Source organism: Calliphora vicina, chromosome 3, assembly GCF_958450345.1.
Source record: "Calliphora vicina chromosome 3, idCalVici1.1, whole genome shotgun sequence".
Classification (NCBI taxonomy): domain Eukaryota; kingdom Metazoa; phylum Arthropoda; class Insecta; order Diptera; family Calliphoridae; genus Calliphora; species Calliphora vicina.
This window is the reverse complement of record NC_088782.1, coordinates 88,929,935-88,955,805: the sequence shown is the minus strand read 5'-3', so window position 1 is coordinate 88,955,805 and position 25,871 is coordinate 88,929,935.

Here is a 25,871-nt window from a genome sequence, read left to right as displayed (position 1 = left end):
CGAGCTTTCAGATTTAGTTTGGTGAAGTTTTCTTGCACATTCATAAGATCATCTTTGTATGAGATGATCAGATTCAGAAAATTCGTCAATATTATTTTCAGATTCACTTATTTTTAATAAATAATAAAAAATCAACAATTATTAATATACTCGATTCCATTATTTTATGTTACTTTTTCTTTTTTGGAAAATAATCCACAAAGGTATTTGAAACAGGTGTTTTGATAACAAGTGATGGAATTAATCGCTAGATTTTAGCTGATCACTTATCTGAATTCACTAAATCAGTCCATGTGAAAAATTAATTTTAATATTTGCTTAGAGCACAATGGGTTTAAGTGCTCATGTACCCCTTGTGCTCCAACCAAAACAGGTATATTCGCCTTCGGCCGGGCGAAGCAACTTTAAACTCGGGTGTATCGAACACCAACTTCGCTAAAAACACTTTTTCTGTATATCAAAAATTTCTGAAGTACTGTCATATAAATTCAAAAAATTGTTGGTTCATAATATTAATAAACTGTACCATATTATATATCACTAGTATAACCCGGTGCACTTCGCTACCCCTACCCTAGTAAAATTAAAAAAAAATATGAATGGATTTCTGATAAAACCTAACTACATATATAAAATATTGAGAATCTCTCAATTACAGTTCACTTGATATTTGAAAATAACTAACTAATTTGGTATGGGAGTTACTCCTCCACTGCTCTGATCCCACCCATTTTTAAACCTTTTATGTAAATATGAAGCTTTACTTTAACTTTCCTTTATAAGGGAGGGGTAATTCCTACTAAGCCGATCATGCTTAGCTAAACTTCGAACAGGAATCAGGAATAAATTCATTTTTAGCTCACCTCCGTAGAATGGTAATAAATTGATTGATACAGAGTTTAAATACTTTTAGAATTATAATTCTCCAGATATTCAAAATTAATTATTTACTTTGCCCCACGACCACTAATGCCATCCCGACCATTTTCAGCCAATCTATGTAACATGGTAAGAGGGCTATGCAGACAAAATTTGAAGAACCTTGCAATTATTAATTTGTATGATAGTTGACTCACCTCCTTTTCCGACCCCTTCCATTTTGGTTCCCCAGATAATCGAAATCAATATTTACTCTCTATAGGAGGTGCTACGCCCTCTAATCTTATTCCGTCTATATTTAGCTAAACTCCGCACATTAATAAGAAATTAATTCGTAAAAAGTTTAAACACTTTTACAATTATAGTTCTCCAGATATTCGAAATTAAATATTTATTTTGTATTGGGTGTGCCACGCCCACTATTCCAATCCCGAAAATTTTCAGTGAAACTATGCAAAATGATAAAAGAGCTATTTAAACAAAATTTTAAAAATCTTGCAATTATAGTTCACAAAATATTTAGAAATAACAATTCACTTTGTATGGGAGGTGACTCACCATTTGTACCCGTACCATTTTTGATTAAACTTCATGCAGTGATAAGAAATTGATTCGTATGAAGTTTGAAATCCGTCGCAATAATAGTTCTGCAAATATTATAAAATTACTATTTACTTATGTACAATTACATATTTACCACCATATGCAGTTTTTAAATTTGTCAAAGGTTTATAAGAACAATTTTGAATGGAAATTTTATTTTATAAACCTTTGATAAATTTAAAAATTGCTTATGCATATGGGAGTTAGAAAATAAAAAAACACCTTCAAAATATATTTTTTTAAGTGACTTTAAATTACTAAAGTCTTCTTCTTTGTTTTCTATTACTACGTTTATACGTAGCCTATTCGCAAATATAAATTACTTGCAATTAACTAACTCACTGTTTATATGTCACATTAGTTACGGAAAATTCTTGGTTTTATGAGATGCCGGATGGTAAAATGTAATTATTTGGTAGCTCTTTTATTGAATAAAATATGATACATTTTTTATTGTTTTAAATGTAAAAATTATAGAATCAAAAATTCTTGTCCGTCTTGCAATCCAATTAATTCAAAAACGCAATGAAATATTTAAAAAAACGTCTTAAAAGCGTTTAAACATATGGCAATGCTTAATATCTTATTTGCAAATAGTGTCGTTAATCAGGAATTGTTTTCGTGAATTGTTTGCGGCATTTTTTTCTAATTGCAATATTTTTATTTGCGAATAAGCCGTGCGTATAAACGTAGTATATAACAACTCTCACTTAAAACAGAGCGAAATCATACTGTTTAATTGTTTCTCTTATTTATTTACAACAACAAATTGGACAAACATGCATTGCTTTGTTTACATTTTAGTTTAAGGTTCACATGTACACGTTTTTGCATATGTATTAGTAACATCTTTAAACGCTTATAACTCCTAAAAAACTGTACCGATTTCTGCACTTCTGTGAAGAAATCCCTTTAAAATGGTATATTTTTTACCCTAATTGAATGTATAGTGAGAGCGTAAAAGGGGTCTAAAGAAATCGACTTGCCTATTAATATTATGATATTAAAGGTATTGTGAAGCACTATTCAATATATGAGAAATGTACTATTATATGTATTGACTTTAAATTCCTATAACTCTTAAACTAAGAGAGAGCAGGCAAAACTGTTAACGTTTTATGAGACGTTCTAATTATGAGAGCTATGAATCCCAAAAAAATTATAAAAATGCATGCTGTTTCGCTGATCTTGATTTATGCCTTCGTGTTTAATTCTCCTAAAATGTACTTTATTTTTGACTATGATTATGGGCCAATGTACTACTGAACTTTATCTTTTCGATATAGAATGTTTATTAGAGTGGTCCAAAAAATGGCAGAGTGAATTTTGACCGTGGTATAGAAAAAAAATATTGAGGGAAATAAATCTGTAACTTCTAAACGCTTAGTCCGATTTAAATGAAATTTGACAAAAGTGTTGTCGAGTTTAAGATTTGAGCTTGGGCCTCAAGGGATCACCAGGGGCGCAGTCAGGGTTGCCCAAAGTAGCACACCTCGGGTATGTTACATTTTTAAAATAATTATATTTCTTCGTTTGGGGTCTAATTTTAAAAAAATTCTCCTAGTTGAGTACTATACAAACCTCATCGTAGCTATCAATTGTCTCTTATTATAGCATAGGAGATATTCGCATATTAAAATTAAATTTTCAACATATTTACCTACCCTACTCCAGTTATTTGATAATAGCGGATCCAAGTATTTTCCGATTTTCTACATTTTTATTTGATTGGACTAACAACAAATGTATATGTCAAACAGAGTTATAAAGTTATATGCAGTTTAAATTAAAAATGCGATTTTTCGCCAGTTTTTTGGAAAAAAAATACTTTACTTCTTTTCAAGTTATCTAAAATTTATTCTTTTTGAAAAGCTAACTTCCCATAAAATATTTTAAGTGAATGAAATTCATTGCGAGTTCTTATGTTTTCCCTTATTAATTTGTCAGGTAAAAAATATTTATTTATTTATTTTCATATTTATTATAATTAAAATTACAACAAATCTTAAAGCTAAAAGCACTAGCAACAATGGCTATCGGCTTAATAAAAAATATATTATACAGTAATGGATAGGAAATTTTGTCTACTTTACAAAAATAATTGTAACTTTCGATAATTAAAAAATTCATGTAATACTTTTTTGAAAAATATGTCAAAAATGCTTTTTATTGAGTTTTTGCAAAGATACAGATTTTTCAAATTGAAATTAAACTTTTATTTATGAATATTTTTTTATGAAATGCTACAGTTATACATTTCTCTATTCAAATGAAAAAATAAAAACAAATTTTGAAATTTGTAATCAGGAATCCCACAATTCCCAAAACCATAAAATTAGATTTTAAAGTTTTTTGGTTATAATATGCATCCAAGTTGGGGTTATCGGAAACCTTTACATAGTAATTATGAAAGTATTTGGGTATCTAAAATGGGTTACTATATTTTGATATGGACTATGCTATTTGAGAAATTTCGCCCTAAAGTTGAAGTTTACATAAAAAATATGCGTTTTATGGATGGACCTTGTCCCCTCGGTATAAAAAATTTAAAATTTTGTTAATTAAAATATTTTATAGAAAGTTAGCTTTTTAAAAAGTATAAATTCTTAGAAATTTTTTTGAAAACTTAAAAAGAAGTAAAGTCCTTTTTTTTAAATTAAAATGCATATTTCTTTTTCTGTTTGACATATGAGCAATTCCACGAGAATCGCTACCACGACTGAAAAAACAAAAACCCTTGAAATTTTTTTTAAAGATGATTTGAATAGAAGAAAATAATAAAATGCTACTATGTGAAAGTATTTAGATGATATTACAACATTTTAAAGACAAAAATAATAGTTTAAACTGATTATATTTAATTATACCCTACACCATGCGTTTGTGCAGATGTTTGTAACGACCAAAAATATTAATCTAACACCCACCTTAAAGTATACCGATTGACTTAGAATCACTTTCTGAGTCGATTAAACGATGTCCGTCCGTCTGGTTGGCTGGCTGGCTGCCTGTCCATGTAAACCTTGTGCGCAGAGTACAGGTCGCAATATTGAAGATATTTCGATCAAATTTGGTACATATTATTTTTTCGGCCCAAGGACCAAGCGTATTGAAACTGGCTGAAATTGGTCTATTATTTCACCTAGCCCACATACAAATGTCCCTCCGAAATGGGACTTTATCGGTCATAAATGTTTAATTTATAAATGTATCTCCACAAATTGCGCTCCAAATAAGTTCTATATATACAAAATTCATGTCACCAAATTTTGTTACGATCGGTCCATAATTAGTCATAGCTCCCATATAGACCCGCTTCCGAAAATCACATTAACGGGCATAAATCCCAAAAAATTTTGGTATACTCACAAAATTCAACATATTCAACTTTCATATAGACACAAATCACACGACCTAATTTCATGGTGATCAGTCCATAATTGGTCATAGCGCCCATATAAGACCCACTTCCGAAAATCACTCAAAAATATAAATTATTGAAATTTTAAAAGAAAAATGTTTTTGCTCTTTTACTTAGTGTAGGGTATTATACTTTCTTACTTGTTATAACCTACACCACCATAGTGGGGAGGGTATTATGCGTTTGTGCAGATGTTTGTAACGCCCAAAAATATTAGTCTAACACCCACCTTAAAGTATACCGATCGACTTAGAATCACTTTCTGAATCGATTATTTTTTCGGCTCAAGGATCAAGCCTATTGAAACTGGCTGAAATCGGTCCATTATTTCACCTAGCCCTCATACAAATGTCCTCCCGAAATTGGACTTTATCGGTCATAAATGTTTAATTTATATATGTATCTCCAAAAATTCCGCTCCAAATAAGTTTTATATACACAAAATTCATGTCACCAAATTTTGTTACGATCGGTCCATAATTAATCATAGCTCCCATATAGACCCGCTTCCGAAAATCACTTTAACGTGCATAAATCGCTTAAAAATGTTGGTAAACACACAAAATTCAACATAGTTAACTTTAATATAGACATAAATCACACGACCTAATTTCATGGTGATCGGTCCATAATTGATCATAGTTCCCATATAACCCCACTTCCGAAAATCACTCCAAAATATAAATTATTGAAATTTTAAAAGAAAAAAATTTTTTGCTCTTTTACTTAGTGTAGGGTATTATTTTCTTACTTGTTTTTTTTAGTATTTGTATACATATATTTACAGAATATATTGTTGCGAAATTGTACTTGAATTCAAATATAACGATTTTAAGTGCTGATTTAAAAGTTGCATAATGCTTTCAAATAACAGTGCTGTAATAGCAAACTGTAACATATCTGTGGGCATTATTAACTAAAAGCTTTCAGTTGATTTGATCGTAAGTTGGCAATGCTGTATTCGAATTCGAATATTCAGTTAAAGAACATTGTAGAAAGTACACCACAGATGGCGTATGTATTAGTAAGATCTAGAATATTCGAATTTTGACAGTTAAAGAACAATCTAGAGTGCAGATGGCAGTGTTATAAATAGTGGCAGAGGTTGCAGTCGTGACTGAGTTTATCAGAAACGCTTTTCGAATAAACATCAACTGAGAGCCTTAAAGTGTGTTGTGTTTTTCAAGTTAATTCGTGTACATTATAAATTGTGTCTGTATTTCTGCGAATTAATTCTGTTGTTGTTGTACATTTGAATAAATAAAGAGTTGTTATCATTTTCAAACTACTAACGGTTTTTATTTGCAATCAAAAGTATCCGGTTTATTTAAAGGAAATAAACCAAACGTTTTGAAAAGGTTAAAACGTAACAATTGGTGTCAGAAGTGGGATTGCAAATTAATAAGCATGAAGTTTGAAGAACTGAAAGTTGAACAACTCAAGAATGAATTGAGTAAGTTGGAGCTACCAACAGCAGGTAACAAAGCAGAATTGCAGAAGAGGCTAATAGATGAATTCAAGCGGCGTGATATTGACATCGGAGCTTACGAATTCGAGTATAAGGAAGAAATGGAAGTTTCTACACGTGCAACAACGAGCAACATGGATTTAAGCACAATGTTCGCGGCTATGATGGAAAATATGGAAACAGCCAACGAGAAACTTCTGTCTGAAATTAAAGAAGTTCAAGAAACATCTAGAGTCAACAATGAGAAACTTTTTGCCGACAACGAGAAACTTCGTGCTGACTTAAAGCTGAAGTCAAAGAAACTATCAAACACTTAGCTGAAATGGAAGCGAAACTTCAAGAATCCTCTCGAGCTACAGATGAGAAAATTCAGGAAATGTCTGAGGTTATTAACAGCAGAGTGGATTTTATTGACAAAAAGGTTTCAGATTTAGAAAATGGTGTTGATATAAAACTGCATGACCTAGAAACAAAGGTTAATAATCTTCAATGCCAAGATGGACCGGTACGAATTATTCCAGAATCCTCTAGTAGAATAAAGGCCCCTAGTTTTGATGGCACCACACCATTTAATGTGTTCAAGTTCCAGTTTGATACGGTTGCCATTAGAAACATGTGGAAAGACGAAGAAAAAGCTATCGAGTTGAGCAACAGAAATTGTTATGATGACATAATGGAGGCGCTACAACGTAAGTACGGTGGCGAACATAAAAAAGAATTATACCGAATGGAATTGCGGGGTAGAGTGCAGAAACCCAATGAGACGCTACAAGAATTTGCGTTGGAAATCGAGCGTTTGCTACAGCTTACTTATCCAGGGGAAAACAACACATTTTTGGACCATATCAAGATAGAGGCATTCGTTAATGGCATTCGCGATCCTGAAATAAAACATGCGGTTTGCGCTACACCTAAACCATAATTTGCTGAAACCGTCTCATTTGCACTGGCACAAGAAACGGCGAAAATAATTTCAAAGCCGCAAATATGCAAGGTGCGCAATATCGAAGTTATTGCTGAAGATGTGAGAAATATAGTCGACGAATTAAAAAAGGTCTTGGAGGCTTTTAATGAGAGGCATAGCAAAGTCAGAATAAAATGTTATAACTGCGGTAAATCTGGTCATATTCAGCGAAACTGCAAAGCACCGAGAAAACGAACCAGATCTGTTTCGCCTCCAAGAAACAACCACCCGTCAAATCATCAATCGTCACAAGAATCACCTTTGAACTAAAACGAGCTAGTACTATGGGGTAAGAGTTAGCTCCCACATCTGAGGGCCCCACAATCTCCATATCAGTAATGCAGCAGAAAAATAGCAATCTTACGGCTAGTGGATACATCAACGGTCAGAAGCACATTTTTACTATAGACACGGGAGCGTCGCAGTCCATCGTCAAGCCCGATTTAGTCAAGAACACAATTGAACCATTACGTGGGGTAAGTCTGCGCACAGCTACTGGGGAGCCAGCCACTGTCTATGTGAAAGTAACCATTGCCAATGTTAGCGTCAATCATGTATTTATTGTTGCCGATATTGTGGACGAAGTAATCATTGGTGCTGATTTCATGATTACTCGCGGCATTACTTTGGATATGGGACAAAAAGTTATGATTTGGCGAAATGTGGAAATACCCCTTGACGTGGGATATGAAAATAGGACTCAAGTAAGAAAGCTAGTTACCGTCGAGCATCAGAGACTACCACCACAGTCAGAAACTTTAGTATGGGCCTGTATGGAGGGAGATTGTGAGGACAACAGTTTGTGGGTGGTAGAACCAGCAGAAATAAAAATTGATCTTATAACAGCAAAAGCCCTTATAAAACCCTGCAACAACAAAATAGTTCCTGTAAGAGTGCTTAACCTGTCCAGGCAGTAATCAATTGCGAGAAAAACCCGGAACCTGCCAATAAATCTACCAAACAACACGAGCTACTAGCGGAATATGTGGGAAATGGGTAGGAGGATTAGCGCCGCCTGATAGAAATAAGGCCAAACAGCTTCTGAAGAAACATACCTCGGTCTTCGCCTTAAAAAGTCAAAGCCAAGGTAGAACGGCAATTGTAAAGCATCAAATAAATACTTGCGAAGCGAGGCCCATAAAGCAGGCGCCCAGAAGCATTCCTCTAGCAAAACGAAGTGAGGTGAAGAAGCTGGTTAACGAAATGGAGCGGGATGGAGTAATCGAACCATCTTCAAGTCCTTGGAGCTCGCTTGTTGTGTTAGTTAAAAAGAAAGACGGCAGCACTAGATTTTGCGTTGATTATAGAAAGCTGAACGACGTTACCAAGAAAGACAGCTACCCGCTACCAAGAATTGACGACACCCTGGACACATTAGCTGGAACAAAATTGTTCTCCACTTTGGACCTGCAAAGTGGTTATTGGCAGGTAGAGATTTCAGAAAAAGACAAAGAGAAAACTGCGTTTAGTGCTAGTGATGGATTATGGCAGTTTAATGTGATGCCCTTTGGACTCTGCAATGCTCCAGCCACATTCGAGCATTTAATGGAACATGTGTTGCAAGGACTTCACTGGAAGACATGCTTGGTGTACCTCGATGACATAATTGTCATGGGAAAATCTTTCGATGAACACTTGAAAAACCTTAAAGAAGTCCTTAAACGAATATCTGCGGCTGGACTAAAACTTAGCGTAAAGAAATGTGCATTGTTCCAGAAAGAAGTTAAGTATTTAGGGCATCGCGTAACAGCAGACGGCATATCAACAGATGAGTATCAAATACGAGCCGTAAAGGACTGGCCTCGTCCGAGAAATCTTTACGAATTGCGCAGTTTTCTAGGCCTTTGCATGTACTACCGACGATTTGTACCGAATTTTGCCAGTGTTGCCGCAAGCCTACATGAGCTAACGCAGAAGTCGTGAGCGTTCCTGTGGAGTGAATCTCAAGAACAGGCATTCCTTCAGTTAAAGGAATTGTTGTGTACAGCACCAATTTTGGCATATCTAATCCCAGGGGCGAAGTTTGTGCTAGACAGCGATGCGAGTGGATACGGAATAGGCGGTGTGCTTTCGCAGGTGATCAACGGAACGGAAAAGGTCATAGGCTACTACAGCCGAATACTTTCCAAGCCTGAGAGAAATTTCTGCGTAACGCGACGTGAACTCCTGGCAGTATTAGAGTGTGTGAAGCATTTCCACAAGTATTTGTATGGTCAGCACTTCCAACTGAGAACCGATCATTCTGCCTTCAGGTGGTTGTTGCAATTTAAACAACCTGAAGGGCAACTGGCTCGTTGGATTGAGCGGCTTCAGAGCTATGACTTTAGCATCGAACACCGGAAGGGTTTGGAACACGTCAATGCGGACGCGCTCTCAAGACGGCCTTGCAACCTGGAATGCAAGCATTGCGCAAAAGCCGAGAGAAAGGAATGTGTCATTGACGTTCGACTAATGCAGATTGGTCTGCATAGCAGAGAAATGACCCCATACTATCAAAAATAATATCGGCAAAAGAAGAAGGCCAGCCCGCAATGCAATATCGGCCGAAAGTCCACTGATGAAATCATATTGGGCCTTCTGGAATAGTTTACAATTGTTAAATGGCTGCTTATACCGCATATGGGAAAGTGCTGACGGTAAAACAGTGACAAATCTAATTGTTGTACCATCCTCTAAAATAAACGAAGTAATGAAAGAGTTTCATGACGGTAGAGAAGCTAAAACAACGTTTTTATTGGGTGGGTTGTCAGCAAGCAGTAGCCGATTGGGTAGCCAATTGTCCATAATGCATAGCAGCGAAGGGCCCAGTAAGAAGAAGTCGTGGACAACTTCAGCAGTATAACTCAGGTTCGCCATTCGAGCGAATTGCGATGGATGTAGCAGGCCCTTTCCCTGTCAGTGATGCTGGAAACCGTTACGTTTTAGTGGTTATGGATTATTTCAGCAAATGGCCAGAGGTATATGCAATACCCAATCAGGAAGCTAAAACGGTTATAAGCGTATTTGTGAACAACTGGGTGTGTCGCTATGGTGTTCCACTGGAGTTGCACTCGGATCAGGGTAGAAATTTTGAATCCGCCGTATTCAAGGAAATGTGCGATTTATACGGAATAAGAAAAACCAGCATCCTCAATCTGATGGCATGGTCGAAAGATTCAATCGCACCCTGGACGAATATTTAAGAAAAGTGGTCAGTGCACACCAGAAGGACTGGGATGAACACATACCAAAATTTCTATTGGCATACAGGTCAGCTGTTCATGACTCGACCTCTCGAACACCTGCAAAAATTGTCTTCGGGACAGAACTCAAGTTGCCTGGCGATTTAGAATTCGGTATTAAGCCCTTATCAAATAATGAAAACACTTCCCAAGAGCAAGATGACCTTAACGAACTTCACGAATTCGTACGCAGACGAATAAAAATTACCAGCGACAAAATGAAAGCCAGATACGATCGAGTAGCGAATTCTGAGGGATTTAATGAAGGCCGACTTGTACTGCTGTATAACCCACAACGCAAGAAATGACTGTCTCCCAAACTACAAACCCATTGTGATGAACCATACAAGGTGATTAAGAAATTAAACGACGTGGTGTAGAATACAGAAAGAAAAGAGCCCGAGATCTAAAATGAAGGTCGTACATCTAGAACGACTAGCCGCCTATGGGAGAAGTGAATCTATGCCTATTCGGGACGAACAGGCTTAAGCGAGGGGCAGTGTTACGAAATTGTACTTGAATTCAAATATAACGATTTTAAGGGCTGATTTAAAAGTTGCATAATGCTTTCAAATAACAGTGCTGTAATAGCAAACTGTAACATATCTGTGGGCATTATTAAATAAAAGCTTTCAGTTGATTTGATCGTAAGTTGGCAATGCTGTATTCGAATATTCAGTTAAAGAACATTGTAGAAAGTACACCACAGATGGCGTATGTATTAGTAAGATCTAGAATATTCGAAATTTGACAGTTAAAGAACAATATAGAGTGCAGATGGCAGTGTTACAAATAGTGGCAGAGGTTGCAGTCGTGAGTGAGTTTATCAGAGACGCTTTTCGAATAAACATCAACTGAGTGCCTTAAAGTGTGTTGTGTTTTTCAAGTAAATTCGTGTACATTATAAATTGTGTCTGTATTTCTGCGAATTTACAAACGTGTATAAAAAACATTGAGTGACTATTTAATTATGTTGTTGTTGTACATTTGAATAAATAAAGAGTTGTTACCATTTTTAAACTACTAAACTAAACTACTATTTGCAATCAAAAGTATCCGGTTTATTTAAAGGAAATAAACCAAACGTTTTGAAAGGGTTAAAACGTAACAATATATTGTTTTATTATTAAACGATATTAAATTTTATTTATTATGAAATCATCCGAAGATTGGTTTTATTTAAATAAGACGGATTCTAAAGGAAAAATATTTCGTTTAGTGTAAGAAATTAAAAGAAAACATAACACCTCTCACGATTCGAATATTTTCGCATATTTCTACATATACCATGTATTTTGGACAAGAATATTTCGAATGAACTTTTTATTGTTTTAAAATATGGTACCCTCTGAATGGAACATAAAGACCAAATTATTTTTCAGATACTCTTATTTTTGCCAAATCTATTCCACTCTATAGGCGTACAAATGTCATGTAGGATGATATGGAATTGCCCATATACATTTGTTGTTAGTCCAATAAAATTAATAATGGAGAACATCGGATAAATAAAATTGTGAATTTTGACCGTCCCCCCTCTAGAATTGTTCTATGTATTGTAGAAACACGTTGTGTAAAATATTAGGATGATGTAGACTTGCCACCTTTTGAAATTTCCAAAACGGGACACCACTAAATGATCAGAGAACGATGGAAAAAACATGGAAAATGACCTAGCGTGGGTTATAGGACTTGCTGAGTACATTACAAATTGTGTCAAAAAATTTCTGAAACACCTTCAAATTCAGAAATTATTTTGAAAAAACCGTTTACAGTGATGTTTTTCAACTTATCGATCTGTAACTCAGTCAGTTTTTGTTAAATTTTTGGGAAAGAAAACTTATTACGCTTCAAAATGACATGCATTTATTGATACATTTGTAAGTTATAAGTATTGTTTTTGTTACGATCTTTTTTGATTTGAGTCGCTTTTCATTGCTTATTTTGATATGAAAGCTTATAAAAATTTATATCAATGTATAAAGAAAAGTTCTTAATAAAACATGGTTTTAATTTTTCAAATCGGATGAAAACTGTAAAAGTTATTTTCATTAATACCTTTTTATTTTCTCCCCCAGCGCATATAAATGTAAAAAAACAGGGTAAATATTTCCGAACTTTTTTCGAAAAAGTTTAATAACTTTTGCAAATATAAACCGATTTTAATAAGTAATATCTCCTTTTTGTCTATATAATTGTCTTTAACACATTGACTGCCAAGGCACTTTCAGCAAATAAGATGCTGGGGGCCACAGGATTTTCTTTGGAATTTTTTATGGGATACTGAGTTAGAAAAAATACTCAGTACAAGTTCTGAAAGTGATGAAGAATGTGAAGATTACAGTTTTGATGAGAAACTTCCAGACAACATCGAAAAAATTCTTAAAATCTAGCACTATTGTCTGACATGGAAGCATGAAAGCTTAATTTTTTTACCTCTCCATAATTTTTTAAAATTTTGAAATCGGTTTTAAAATGTCTGAGTTAGAGGTATTGAATTTTTATATTTTTTGTGGTAATTAATGAAAAAGTTTTTTTTTTTTTAAACGGGACAAATGGCGTCCCATTCAGAGTATCGCCGGGACACGGGACATTCGACTCTAAAACTGGTCTGTCCCGTCGAAAACGGGACGGTTGGCAAGTCTAGGATGATGGTGGGGCAATGCATGCATAACATGAAAGCTTAATTTTTTTACCTCTCCATAATTTTTTAAAATTTTGAAATCGGTTTTAAAATGTCTGAGTTAGAGGTATTGAATTTTTATATTTTTTGTGGTAATTAATGAAAAAGTTTTTTTTTTTGTAAACGGGACAAATGGCGTCCCATTCAGAGTATCGCCGGGACACGGGACATTCGACTCTAAAACTGGTCTGTCCCGTCGAAAACGGGACGGTTGGCAAGTCTAGGATGATGGTGGGGCAAAATTCAATAAAAAGCATTTTTTGTCATATTTTTCAAAAAAGTATTCCATGAATTTTTTAATTGTCAAAAGTTATATACATTTTAGAAAAGTAGACGAAATCCTCTATCCATTGATATATAACATGTCTAACTTATGTTTTTTTACGTGTCACATAAATTGGGGAAAACTAAACAACTTGCTGAGAATTTACCTAACATAGAAATTCATAAAAAAGCATGTTGCCTACATAATAACATTTTTATGAATGTAAATAACAGTGCTATGCAAATTCTCAGCGAGTTGTTAAGTTTTCCCTAATTTATTTGACACGTAAAAAACACAAGGTAGACATGTTATATATCAATGGATAGAGGATTTTGTCTACTTTCTATTCATGGAATACTTTTTTGAAAAATATGACAAAAAATGCTTTTTATTGAATTTTGCATAGATACAAATTTTTCAAATTGAAATAAAATTTTTATTTATGAATATTTTTTAATGAAATTTCACAGTTATGTAGATTTTTCTATTTAAAATGGAAAAATAAAAACAAATTTTGAAATTTGTAATCAAGTATCCCGCAATTCCCAAATAAATCTTGAAAAATCACAAAAGTGGGATATTTTCGTTTTTTGGCTATAATATCCATAATAGGGGCGAGGTGTCGGAACCCTTTACAAGATAATTAAGAACTTAATGGGCCATCTAAAATAGGTTACTATATTTTGATATCTAGTATGCGATTTGAGAATTTTTGCCCTAAAGTTTAATTTTACATAACAAATAGGCGTTTTTTTAATGGACTTGGTCCCCTGGGTATCAAAAATTATATTTTTTTTTTCATTTAAAATATTTGACGTTAATTTAGCTTTTCAAAAAGTATAAATTCATTATACAACCTCTTAGAAATTTTTTAGATAACTGAAAAAGAATAAAAGTACTTTTTTCTCAAAAAATTGCGAAAAATCGCCTTTTTTAATTTTTTTATATTCAAATGCATGTAACTTTGGACTCAGTCATGATTTTTAAACACTTCTTTCTTTATTTGATATATAGATCTATTGTTAATCCTATAAAAGAAAAATGGATAAAATCGGATATTTGGAACCGCGGTCACCAAAAAACTGGTGTAGGGTGGGTAAAAATGTTGAAAATTAAATTTTCAAATGCGAATATCTCCTAAGCTATAAGAGATAATTGATAGCTAGATAGAGGTTTTATGTAGTGCTCGACGAGGAGATTCTGTATGTATAATTTTTTTTAAATCGGAACACAAACGAAGAAATACTATCATTTTAAAAATTGAACATACCCGAGGTGTCCTAATTTGGGAACCACTGGTCCCGCTCCTGGTGGGCTCATGGGGTCCAAATTCAAAACTTAAACTCGACTTCCTCTTTGTGCATGTGAAATTTCATTCAAATCTGCGTAAGGGTTTAGAAGTTACAGATTTATTTCCCTCTTTTTTTATTCTCATACTACTGTGCGACGTTGAAGTTTTGGGGTACATTTGCAAGGGGAAAAAATTCAATTTTTTCAGTTTTTGTAAAAATTTTGCCATTAAGTAATTACTTTTGCAAATTAATTTAAAAGCATCGTGTGCGTAATTGTCGTTCTAATAAGATATAAAACACAAAAATTGATTAGAAAATGTTAAAGTTATTAAAAAATCGCCAGGCCATTAACGTGTCTCAGGCCACTAGAACAAGAAATGTAGGAACAAAATTTACATATTTTGAGAAATATTAAAATAAAAGATTATTTTTACTTAAAATATGTATAACCATATTTACTTGTACATGAGTTTTGCCTTCGTAGGATACCGTTAACCTAATCGCAGGTATAACCAAAAGAAAATAATTTTTTTAACGGCAGTTTCAAAACTTCAATTTAAAATTTTTAAAAATTTTGTTAAACAAATTTCAGAATTTTTTGATCAGCACATTGGGATTTATTGAGAACATAATTGGGAATAAAAATAAAAAGTATGACAATACCTCCTATAGTTTTTCATTACCTGCGATTTAAATTTAGCGATTTTCGAGAAAAACTAATTTTTTTGGCAATATTTTGGCGAATGAGCCGAATTTCCTTACTGTTATGATTTTTAAAAAAGCTATTCAGAATATTACAGTCCATGTAATTTTAAATATAGCCTGAAAGTTTTACTAAAATAGGAAAACTTAACCCTTAAATCCTGGAGGTCAAAGGTAAATTTTTTCAATATTTGGAATTTCTCACGAGTTATTTTATTGTAAGTTAACAATAGTTTTAACATCAACATATAAATAAATATGATATGAACAAACAAATTAATGACTTTGACTGGTGGCGAATCACTAACCTCCCGTTTTCCAGTTAAACACACTAGATAGCTGTGCTAAATGCAAAAGTTCATTACCAGCCTGAATAAAAATAAGTACTTATTCTAGTAAATAAAATAATATGCTGGGTAACCACCACTCATTACAAAAGAATGCATGAAATAACTAGTTGTCATTACAAAAATTCACAAAATTTTTGCTGGGTGAATCTAGTATTTATAATAAGTTTCATCAAAATCGGTCCAAAAATATATAACATTTCGCAATCTTTCCATGAGAAATTCCAAATATTGAAAAAATTTACCTTCAGGATATAAGGGTTAACGTTTTCTGATTTTAGTGAAACTTCAATCATGATATAAATACACAATTTCATATTTTACTATAGTTTTATACATCACGAATTCCGTATGGGTAAAAAATCAAATTGTAAAGAGAGAAGAGAAATTATGTTAAATATAATCTGTAGATTTACAACATCATTTGCAAAGTTGAATTTTTAATAATAACGGTTTTTTCCTTCGTTTTCCGTTACTTTTGTGGGTGAGTAAGTCGGGCTAATGTTTTGCAGTTTTTTTTAGCATAATTTGCAGTAAGTGCCTGCGTACGTTATTACCTAAAGTAAAAAAAATCTTTTTCCTAAAAGTTTGTTTATAAATTGCTTATCTTTATATATATAATTCTTCTGTACGTGTGTTAGTAAATAAACTCCTCCTTAACGGCTGGGCCGATTTCGATGAAATTTGTTGTGTGTGTTTGAGTGGGTTCCTGGATGGTTTAGATTCACAATTAAAATATATATGATATATGTTTCAATCCAGTCTCTGATATTAGAATTTCTTTCCCAGAAAATGGTATTATGTGTGGGCTTTGAGATGGTAAACCCGATTTAAAACATTTTGATATTATATATCCATAAAAAAAAAATTCACGCGTTTCGCACATGTTACACTTTTTTTTTCTTCAATACATACAACTTGTTGTGTCTGGACACAAAATATGACTCGGTCAATTGCAATTTTGAAGATATTTTGATAAAATTTGGTACAAACAATTTGTTCGACCTAAGTACGAAGTTATTGAAACTGGCTGAAATCGGTCTATTAATTCACCTAGTCCCCATACAAATGTCCTCTCGTAATTGGACTTCATCGGTCATAAATGTTTAATTCATATAGGTATCTACACAAATTTAGCTCCAAATAAGTTTTATATATACAAAAATCATGTCACCAACTTTTATGATGATCGGTCCATAGTTACTCATAGCTCCCATATAAGGCCCGCTTCCGAAAATCACTTCAACTAGCATAAATCTCTTAAAAATATTGGAATATACATAAAATTCAACAGGAATAACTTTCATATAGACATAAATCACATGGCCTAATTTCATGGCGATCGGTCCATAATTGGTCATAGCTCCCTCCGAAAATCATTCACGAAAATAAATGATTGAAATTTTAAAAGAAAAATTATTTTACTCATTTACTTAGTGTAGGATCAAGCCTGACCATACTTTCTTACTTGTTTTGCATTTTATTTTTTAGGATGTTCGAAACAACCAAGTATGTATTATAAAAGTACGGTGTAATTGTGCGTGACAAATGTAACGTTAAAAGTTAAAAAATATTAATATAAATATATTTTTTCCAGATAACATAATTATTTATATAATCTAGGATAGCTACTTATAGCTGTAAAAAAATATGAAAATTCTATCTGAAGTAATTTCGCAGAAATTTTTTATTGAAACTGACATTAAATATTAAAGTGATAAATTTTGTAGCGCGTGCGTGCGATACATTTTGTTTTATACCAACGAAACTAGAAAACCGATCAATAAATCCTTTACACATTTTGGAAAGTGTATAAAATTGAATAATAAAAATGACAAATCTGCATTAAAAAAAAATATTTTCTTAACAAAATCAGTTGCAATTATTCGCAGGCTGTAACAGTGCGTGACATGGAATTCATGATATATATATATATAAAAAATAGAGGGTATGCGTTCCAAAATTCCCAAAAAAAAATTTTGGGACAAACTAATATGCATAAAAAACACTTTAGCTTTAAAAACCATTTATAAAAGTATTGGCTCATAATCATAGTCAAACACTATAGTCGGTTCTTTTTAAAAAACAACTTTAAAATAAAAACCAGCTTTTAATTACACTATACAACAAAATCAATTTTTTTTCCAAAATTACAATAAATTTTGATAGAGGAGACAAAAAAAAAAGACACGTGTATCGGCGTTTTGAAAGTTTACATCTGAATTTCATTTGAGGGGGGGTTAAAGTTTCCCAACTCTGGTACATTCTTATTCTTAATCGTAATAAGAAACCATGTGATCCTTACATTTTAGGTATAAAATGTGTACAGCAAAGTTATGTAAAATGTTAAGGAGAACATTTTTTTAGAATATGTTAACCCTCTAAATCCTCATGGCATGGGTATTTATTGTCCTTCTTTAAAAATTAACAAAAACAACATTAAAACAGGGATTTAAGCGGTGAAAATGTTCTGCAAAACAATTATACGTGAAATTTTAATATAAGTCACTGAATACTTCAAAACGGAAAATTCAACTAGAAAGTCAGAAATAAGACATAACAAAAGAGATCCTAGGGTTAATTTCGCATTTATTAAGAATTTTATTTTAAAGAACATTTTAGGTATAAAATGTATTCAGCAAATTTATGCAGAATTTTACGGAGAACATTTTTGTAGAATATGTTAACCCTCTAAATCCTCAAGGCATGGGTCTTTTTGGTCCTTCTTTTAAAAAAGAGCAACAAACTCCATTAAAACAGGGATTTAAGGGGTTAAGATGTTCCGCAAAAATATTATCCGTGAAATTTTACTATAAGTCCCTGAATACACCAAAACGGAAAATTCAACGAGAATTTCAGAAATAAGACACAACAAGAGCTTAGGGTTAATTTCGCATTTATTAAGAATTTTATTTCAAAGTACCCCAATTATTTAACATGCGCACCCATTGAAGAACGCTTATAGCTGAAATATGCTGGACATTGTATTGTAATGAAGTGGAATTGCCTAGAGCTAAAAAAAATTTAATTAATGAAGACTTTCCTACAAGAACAGTATGGCTGGTATTGCTGATGTGTTTATACATCAGTAGTTCCCATCATTTTATAAGGGCATCGTGAAAAACCTGATGTAAACTTTCGTGTACGTGTGATTCTTTTTCTCTTTCCAACTTGTGAACTTCGTGAACTAGTAAAACATATATCTGAACTGCTCACTCCGCAGTATTAATCAGTACTAATATAAATAACGTCAGAGCTGACTAACCAGGGCTGATGAAAACATCGTCATAGCTGATTAATCAGCACTGATGTAAATATCGTCAGAGCTGACTAACCAGGACTGATGAAAACATCGTCATAGCTGAGTAATCAGCACTGATCTAAATATCGTCATATGTGACTAATCAGTGCTGATGTACAAACCAGTCATAGCTGACTGGTACATCATTTATAAAAAAAAAAGATTTTTGTTTTTAATTTGTTTAAATTAAAATTTAATTAAAAATTAATTAATTTGACTATGTTAATAACTATTTTGGCCTTTTAGGCTTTTTACTGCAAATAAATTTAAAAAAATCATTTTTGCTCTTTGTTTTTTTTTAATAAATTTTTTGTTTTTGCCTGTAGTGGCTTTTGGAAGATTGCTGGGAAAGACATCTGAAATTTAAAAAGTAAAATTAAACAAGTGTGTACCTAATAATTAATTCATAGGTAGGCCAAAATGATTACATACCTCTTAAAAGCTTATTGAAGAGTGTCAAATTCCCAAGCGCTTTCTTCTAACACGGATGACTTCGCTGACGTCTTCTGTCATTTCCCTTGTTTTAAACATAAACGTTTTCTGTAAGAAGAGAAATTTTGAATTTTTTAAATTGAAGTTGCTTACTACTGCCTAGTGTTTATAAAAAACCGGTTTGTCGGTTAACCGAAAAATGGCCTTTTTTAGAAAACCGGTTTTTCGGTTAACCGACATCGAAAAAACCGGTTAAACCGGTTAACCGTCATATATGTGTCGAAAACATAAAATGTCCAATAAAGTATATACAGCTTTAAATTTTGTAATTTTTAGTAGTCAGAAATCGTTAATATTATTAAATAACTATAAATATACAAAGGTGCTAAGTCCATTTTATATTGTAAAAATTTCAAAATATTATCTGAGTCAAATGGAATTCAGTATAAATATGTTACTAAATATATAATACTTGTTTTAATTATTGGTTTATTCATTACTTTTCAATCAAAAAATGTAAATCAATTTGTTATTTAAATATTTGATAATTTTAAAATTTATTATCACCTCGACTTTCTGATATGAAACAGAAAATGTACAAGTCCCAAAAAGGACCTATATAGGATGTAAACGCACTTCCTCTTAGCTGTCATTATAAAAAAACTCCATTATCAGATTTCATAAATATTTCAAATAATGGATTTTAGAATGTTTTTTATCTCTTCTGAAATGCTAACAAAATGATTTATAAATTAAAATTTTAAGAACAAAGCACACTAATGAAGTCAAATTTATTGAAAGAAGGTATGCACATCAAATTCAATTTAACGTTTGGTAAGATCATCACTAAGTTTTTAATAAATCATTAATAAGATTTAGCCTAAACTTATAGAATTATGCGGAATTTAATTTTTAATAGTTTCATTATGTGCAATTTATTCTGAAAAAGTTTTTAAGTAAACTCATCATTCTCTGCTATTTAGAATCATTGTAATTCTTAAAAATATTAATCTAAAGAGGTTTGTATTGTAAATCAGCAGTTTAGGTTTCAAATCAGACCAATAATGTGTATTCAATGAATACTAAAAATGCACAAATACGTGAGATTTATTAATTTTAGTCCCAAATTTAAAAAACCGGTTAACCGAGTGATAAAAACCGGATAAACCGGTTAACCGAAAATCAGCATTTTAAATTAACCGGTTCGCAAAAAACCGAAATTTCGGAGAAAACCGGTTTTTCGGTTAACCGGTTATCCGGTTTATAAACACTACTACTGCCATTGCGAAGTCCGTCGATTGAATTTTTTCCTCAATGCTATCAACTTCTTCCAAAGTTTTTAATGGAAGCATTGATGCGACTTCGTTAAGGCCATGATCAACGGTTTCTCCCGTCATGCGGCACACCAACTGCTCTGCCTTCCTTATGGATACCTTACATTCCATAAGGACTTTATTTTGTGCCACTGACTCAGCTTTATCCTGTAAAAGGTTTAGAAATAAATTAAAAAAGGGAATGTGGAAATGCTATACATATACATATGTATATGTACTTACATTTGTCTCGCAACGATCTAAGCTTCGAGCAATATTTTCATGGTTGGTGACAAGAGCGGCCTGTCCGTTGCTCAGGTGCTTTTGGTTCACCAGTATATTGGCTTGCTTTAACATAAAAATATACGATTAACACAAAAAAAGAAAGAGATTGTATTGAAGATCACAACATTATACTTACATTCTCTTCGACTTTTTTGAGCCGGTCTTCGAGGACTTTCTGGCCTCTAAAATGGCCTCCTGGCCTTTCAATATTCTTTCCAAAGTAGCAAGTATTCCTAAAATAAAATAAATAATTTTCGGTCAAGTACGGTTTATTAATTTAGTTAATTAACTTAATTAACCTTGGTTTTCTTCTGGCTCCTTTGGAAACGAATATCTAATTCGTGGTAATACTGACTGATTAGCTAAAAATGGAAGTAATGAATATAGGTTTACATTAACAAAGAATAAACATTTTAAAATACATATTTTCCTTACCTTCGATACGCTGCGAGAGCTTAATTGCTTCTTCAAAAATGTTATCGCCGTATAACATACCGAAATAATTAACGAAGTCCTCCAACACTTTTTGAGAAATGTCTACCTCCTCTCTACGCAACCTATCACTCGATAAAAGCCTAATACCACAATGTAACAACAAAAAATGATAAAACTGGTCATCACTTATATTGTCCTTTAGAATAAAAATTCCAGTATAGAGCATAAACTGCCTAAACTCCGTCGACTTCCAATTATGTAACTCATCCAGACTTCTTGGGGTACGGCAAAACTCCGATGGAACGTATTCAGCGACAAAACTTAGCTTTTTGTTAATGTTTCCAATATTCCCTTTATGAATTAAAAGCCTCAACTTAGTAACTCCCAAGTCGACTAAGTGCATACAATCTAAAGGAAACTGTGAAACCATTCCAAAACCTGTTTCCTCCAAAATGCTTCTTTTGACCTTAAACTCTTCTGTATGATGAGAAATACTCAATCTGGAACCAAATGTTGAATCATTTCTTAGAGAACCGACTTCTTGACAACATTTTGGGCAACTACTTTTACGATTATGGGAAACAACACCTGTGACAAAAGCCCTTGCTGGAGAATCGCAAGCAAATGATCGAATTTTAAAACGCAATAACTTCTGTTTGGAGCCTACTTTAACACCACTTTCTTGAAGAACCTTCACTTCAGCGCAAAAATCACTCATAAAACTATTTAAACATTTTGGCTTCTTAAATCGGGAGAAACAAGCGATCAAAAATGGACTAACCTGAGCAAAACCTACAACTACTCCAAGAATGGGCCACAGAACTCTATTGGAACTCTTAAAAAGTTTAAGGCCATCGACGCACAGTGGTATGAGAATAAAAAAAGAGGGAAATAAATCTGTAACTTCTAAACCCTTACGCCGATTTGAATGAAATTTCACATGCACAAAGAGGATGTCGAGTTTAAGTTTTGAATTTGGACCCCATGAGCCCACCAGGAGCGGGACCTGTGGTTCCCAAAGTATGACACCTCGGGTATGTTCAATTTTTAAAATGATCCTATTTCTTCGTTTGTGTTACGATATAAAAAAATTACACATATAGAATCTCCTCGTCGAGCACTACATAAAACCTCGTAGCAATCAATTATCTCTTATAGCTTAGGAGATATTCGCATTTGAAAATTTAATTTTCAACATTTTTACCCACCCTACACCAGTTTTTTGGTGACCGCGGTTCCAAATATTCTCCGATTTTATCCATTTTTCTTTTATAGGATTAACAATAGATCTATGTATCAAATAAAGAAAGAAGTGTTTAATAATCATGACTGAGTCCAAAGTTACATGCATTTGAATATAAAAAAATTAAAAAAGGCGATTTTTCGCAATTTTTTTGGGAAAAAAGTACTTTTATTCTTTTTAAGTTATCTAAAAATTTTCTAAGAGGATGTATAATGAATTTGTACTTTTTGAAAAGCTAACTTTATGCCAAATATTTTAAATGAAAAAAACATTTACAATTTTTGATACCTACGGTATCAGGTCTATTCAAAAAATGGCAATTTTGTATGTAAAATTCAACTTTAGAGCAAAAATTCTACCTATTTTAGATGGCCCAATAAGTTCTTAATTATCTTGTAAAAGGTTCCGATAACACCGCACCTATTATGGATATTATAGCCAAAAAGATTTTTTTAGGAATTGCGGGATACTTGATAACAAATTTCAAAATTTGTTTTCATTTTTCCATTTTAAATAGAAAAATCTACATAACTGTGAAATTTCATTAAAAAATATTCATAACTAAAAATTTTATTTCAATTTGAAAAATTTGCATCTATGCAAAATTCAATAAAAAGCATTTTTTGTCATATTTTTCAAAAAAGTATTCCATGAATTTTTTAATTGTTATATAAATTTTTGAAAAAATAAATTCTCAGCGATTTGTTTAGTTTTCCCTAATTTATTTGACACGTAAAAAACATAAGGTAGACATGTTTTATATCAATGGATAGAGGATTTTGTCTACTTTTCAAAAAATTATATATATTTTGACAATTAAAAAATTCATGGAATACTTTTTTGAAAAATATGACAAAAAATGCTTTTTATTGAATTTTGCATAGATACAAATTTTTCAAATTGAAATAAAATTTTTATTTATGAATATTTTTTAATAAAATTTCACAGTTATGTAGATTTTTCTATTCAAAATGGAAAAAAAAGGTTACTATATTTTGATATCTAGTATGCGATTTGAGAATTTTTGCCCTAATGTTGAATTTTACATAAAAAATAGGCATTTTTTGAATGGACCTGATCCCGTCGGTATCAAAAATTGTAAATGGTTTTTACATTTAAAATATTTGGCCTAAAGTTAGCTTTTAAAAAAGTACAAATTCATTATACATCCTCTTAGAAATTTTTTAGATAACTTAAAAAGAATAAAAGTACTTTTTTCCCAAAAAAATTGCGAAAAATCGCCTTTTTTAATTTTTTTAAATGCAAATGAATATAACTTTGGACTCAGCCATGATTTTTAAACAGGATCATTTTAAAAATTGAACATACCCGAGGTGTCCTACTTTGGGAACCCCTGGTCCCGCTCCTGGTGGGCTCATGAGGTCCAAATTCAAAACTTAAATTCGACTACACTACCTCTTTGCGCATGTGAAATTTCATTCAAATCGGCGTAATCCGCTTTTCCATCCAAGTAATCAAAGGAATGCGAAGAAAAATATTTTTGAATGCCTAGGTATAAAAACTCTCCTTCAGGAATGTTTACAATATTTATCTTCTCCCTACTCGTACTCAAAACAGTTTTTGCTGATAATCCACTCCTATTCTTTTCAAAGTACGCAGTAAATCTTCTAACGCATTTTGTGAAATGTTATTTCTAACTGCCCACGATTTTAGCTCTTCACATTTATTTTCTTCAAAAACGGGTCCTGCTTCAGCTTCAACACTATCACTTCCCAAAACCAAAACTTCTGGGTTGAATGACTCTCCTAACGCAGCTTCGGAGCTATCACTTCCTAACTCACCTAACATGAAGTCACTCCCTACAAAACCTGCCGATGTGGATGGTACTGCATCAGAAACTATCACTTTCCTTACCTTCTGCAAATTCTTTTCGACATTTTCACTAGTATCACTCACCACTAAACTTTTATATTTTTTTATTTCGGACTCAAAAGCCCTTTTTTCTTTCGAAAGGCAATTTTGAAGATTTCTTTTCTTCATTCTTATCTTTTTTATGTTTTTTTTTTAAGTTTTTTGTTTTAATTTGTTTTTTTTTTCAAATTTTTTAAAATTTGTGTCTAAGTTTTATTATTCTTTCTTTAATTATTATTTTTAGTTTAAAGTTGTTTGTCTTTTTTAAAGATTTTTCTTGTTTTTTTTTTGTTTAAATTGTTTTTATTTGGCACTTTTTCTCAAAGTTCACATTTAAACTACCACCAGAGAAGCAAGCCGACTACTTTTTTTCGGCGGCTGCTGAAGGGGTAAAATTTGTCGGCGGCTTATCGGCTTAACGCCGAGTTTTGACCGGCTTACAATTTTTTTCGGCTGCGCAGAAATTTTTTAATTTGTTTCAAATAAATATTAGCATGTATGGTTGTTATAACAAGTAAATTTTTATTATTTACAAAAAAATTTGTTATTAATACCGTATAAAATATTTTTTGGTAGGTATCATTGTACAAACTTATATTTGATATACATATTTATGTATTTATCAGTTACAATTTAACCAAAACAAATTGCGAGTCAATATAAAAACTTTTTCTTAACATATTAACATAGGAGGATTTAACATATTTCCTGGCGACAATACAATGTATTAATACATTTCAAAATTAAAATATGAAAATCATTCGGTAAATTTTACTTTTAAATTTTATTTTCTTAAAATTTTTTGTTTGCTCATATGTTTTATCATATGCAATTATGATATCTATGTTTGTTTTTGACTACACCATTTCTAATTGTATTTCAGAACTTTCCAATTGTATTTCAGCCCTTTTTCTTATCTTTATCTTTATCTTTTTTATGTTTTTTTTTTTAAGTTTTTTGTTTTAATTTGTTTTTTTTCAAATTTTTTAAAATTTGTTTCTAAGTTTTATTATTCTTTCTTTAATTATTATTTTTAGTTTAAAGTTTTTTGTCTTTTTAAAGTTTTTTCTTGTTTTTTTTTTGTTTAAATTGTTTTTATTTGGCACTTTTTCTCAAAGTTCACATTTAAACTACCAGTGGTAGTT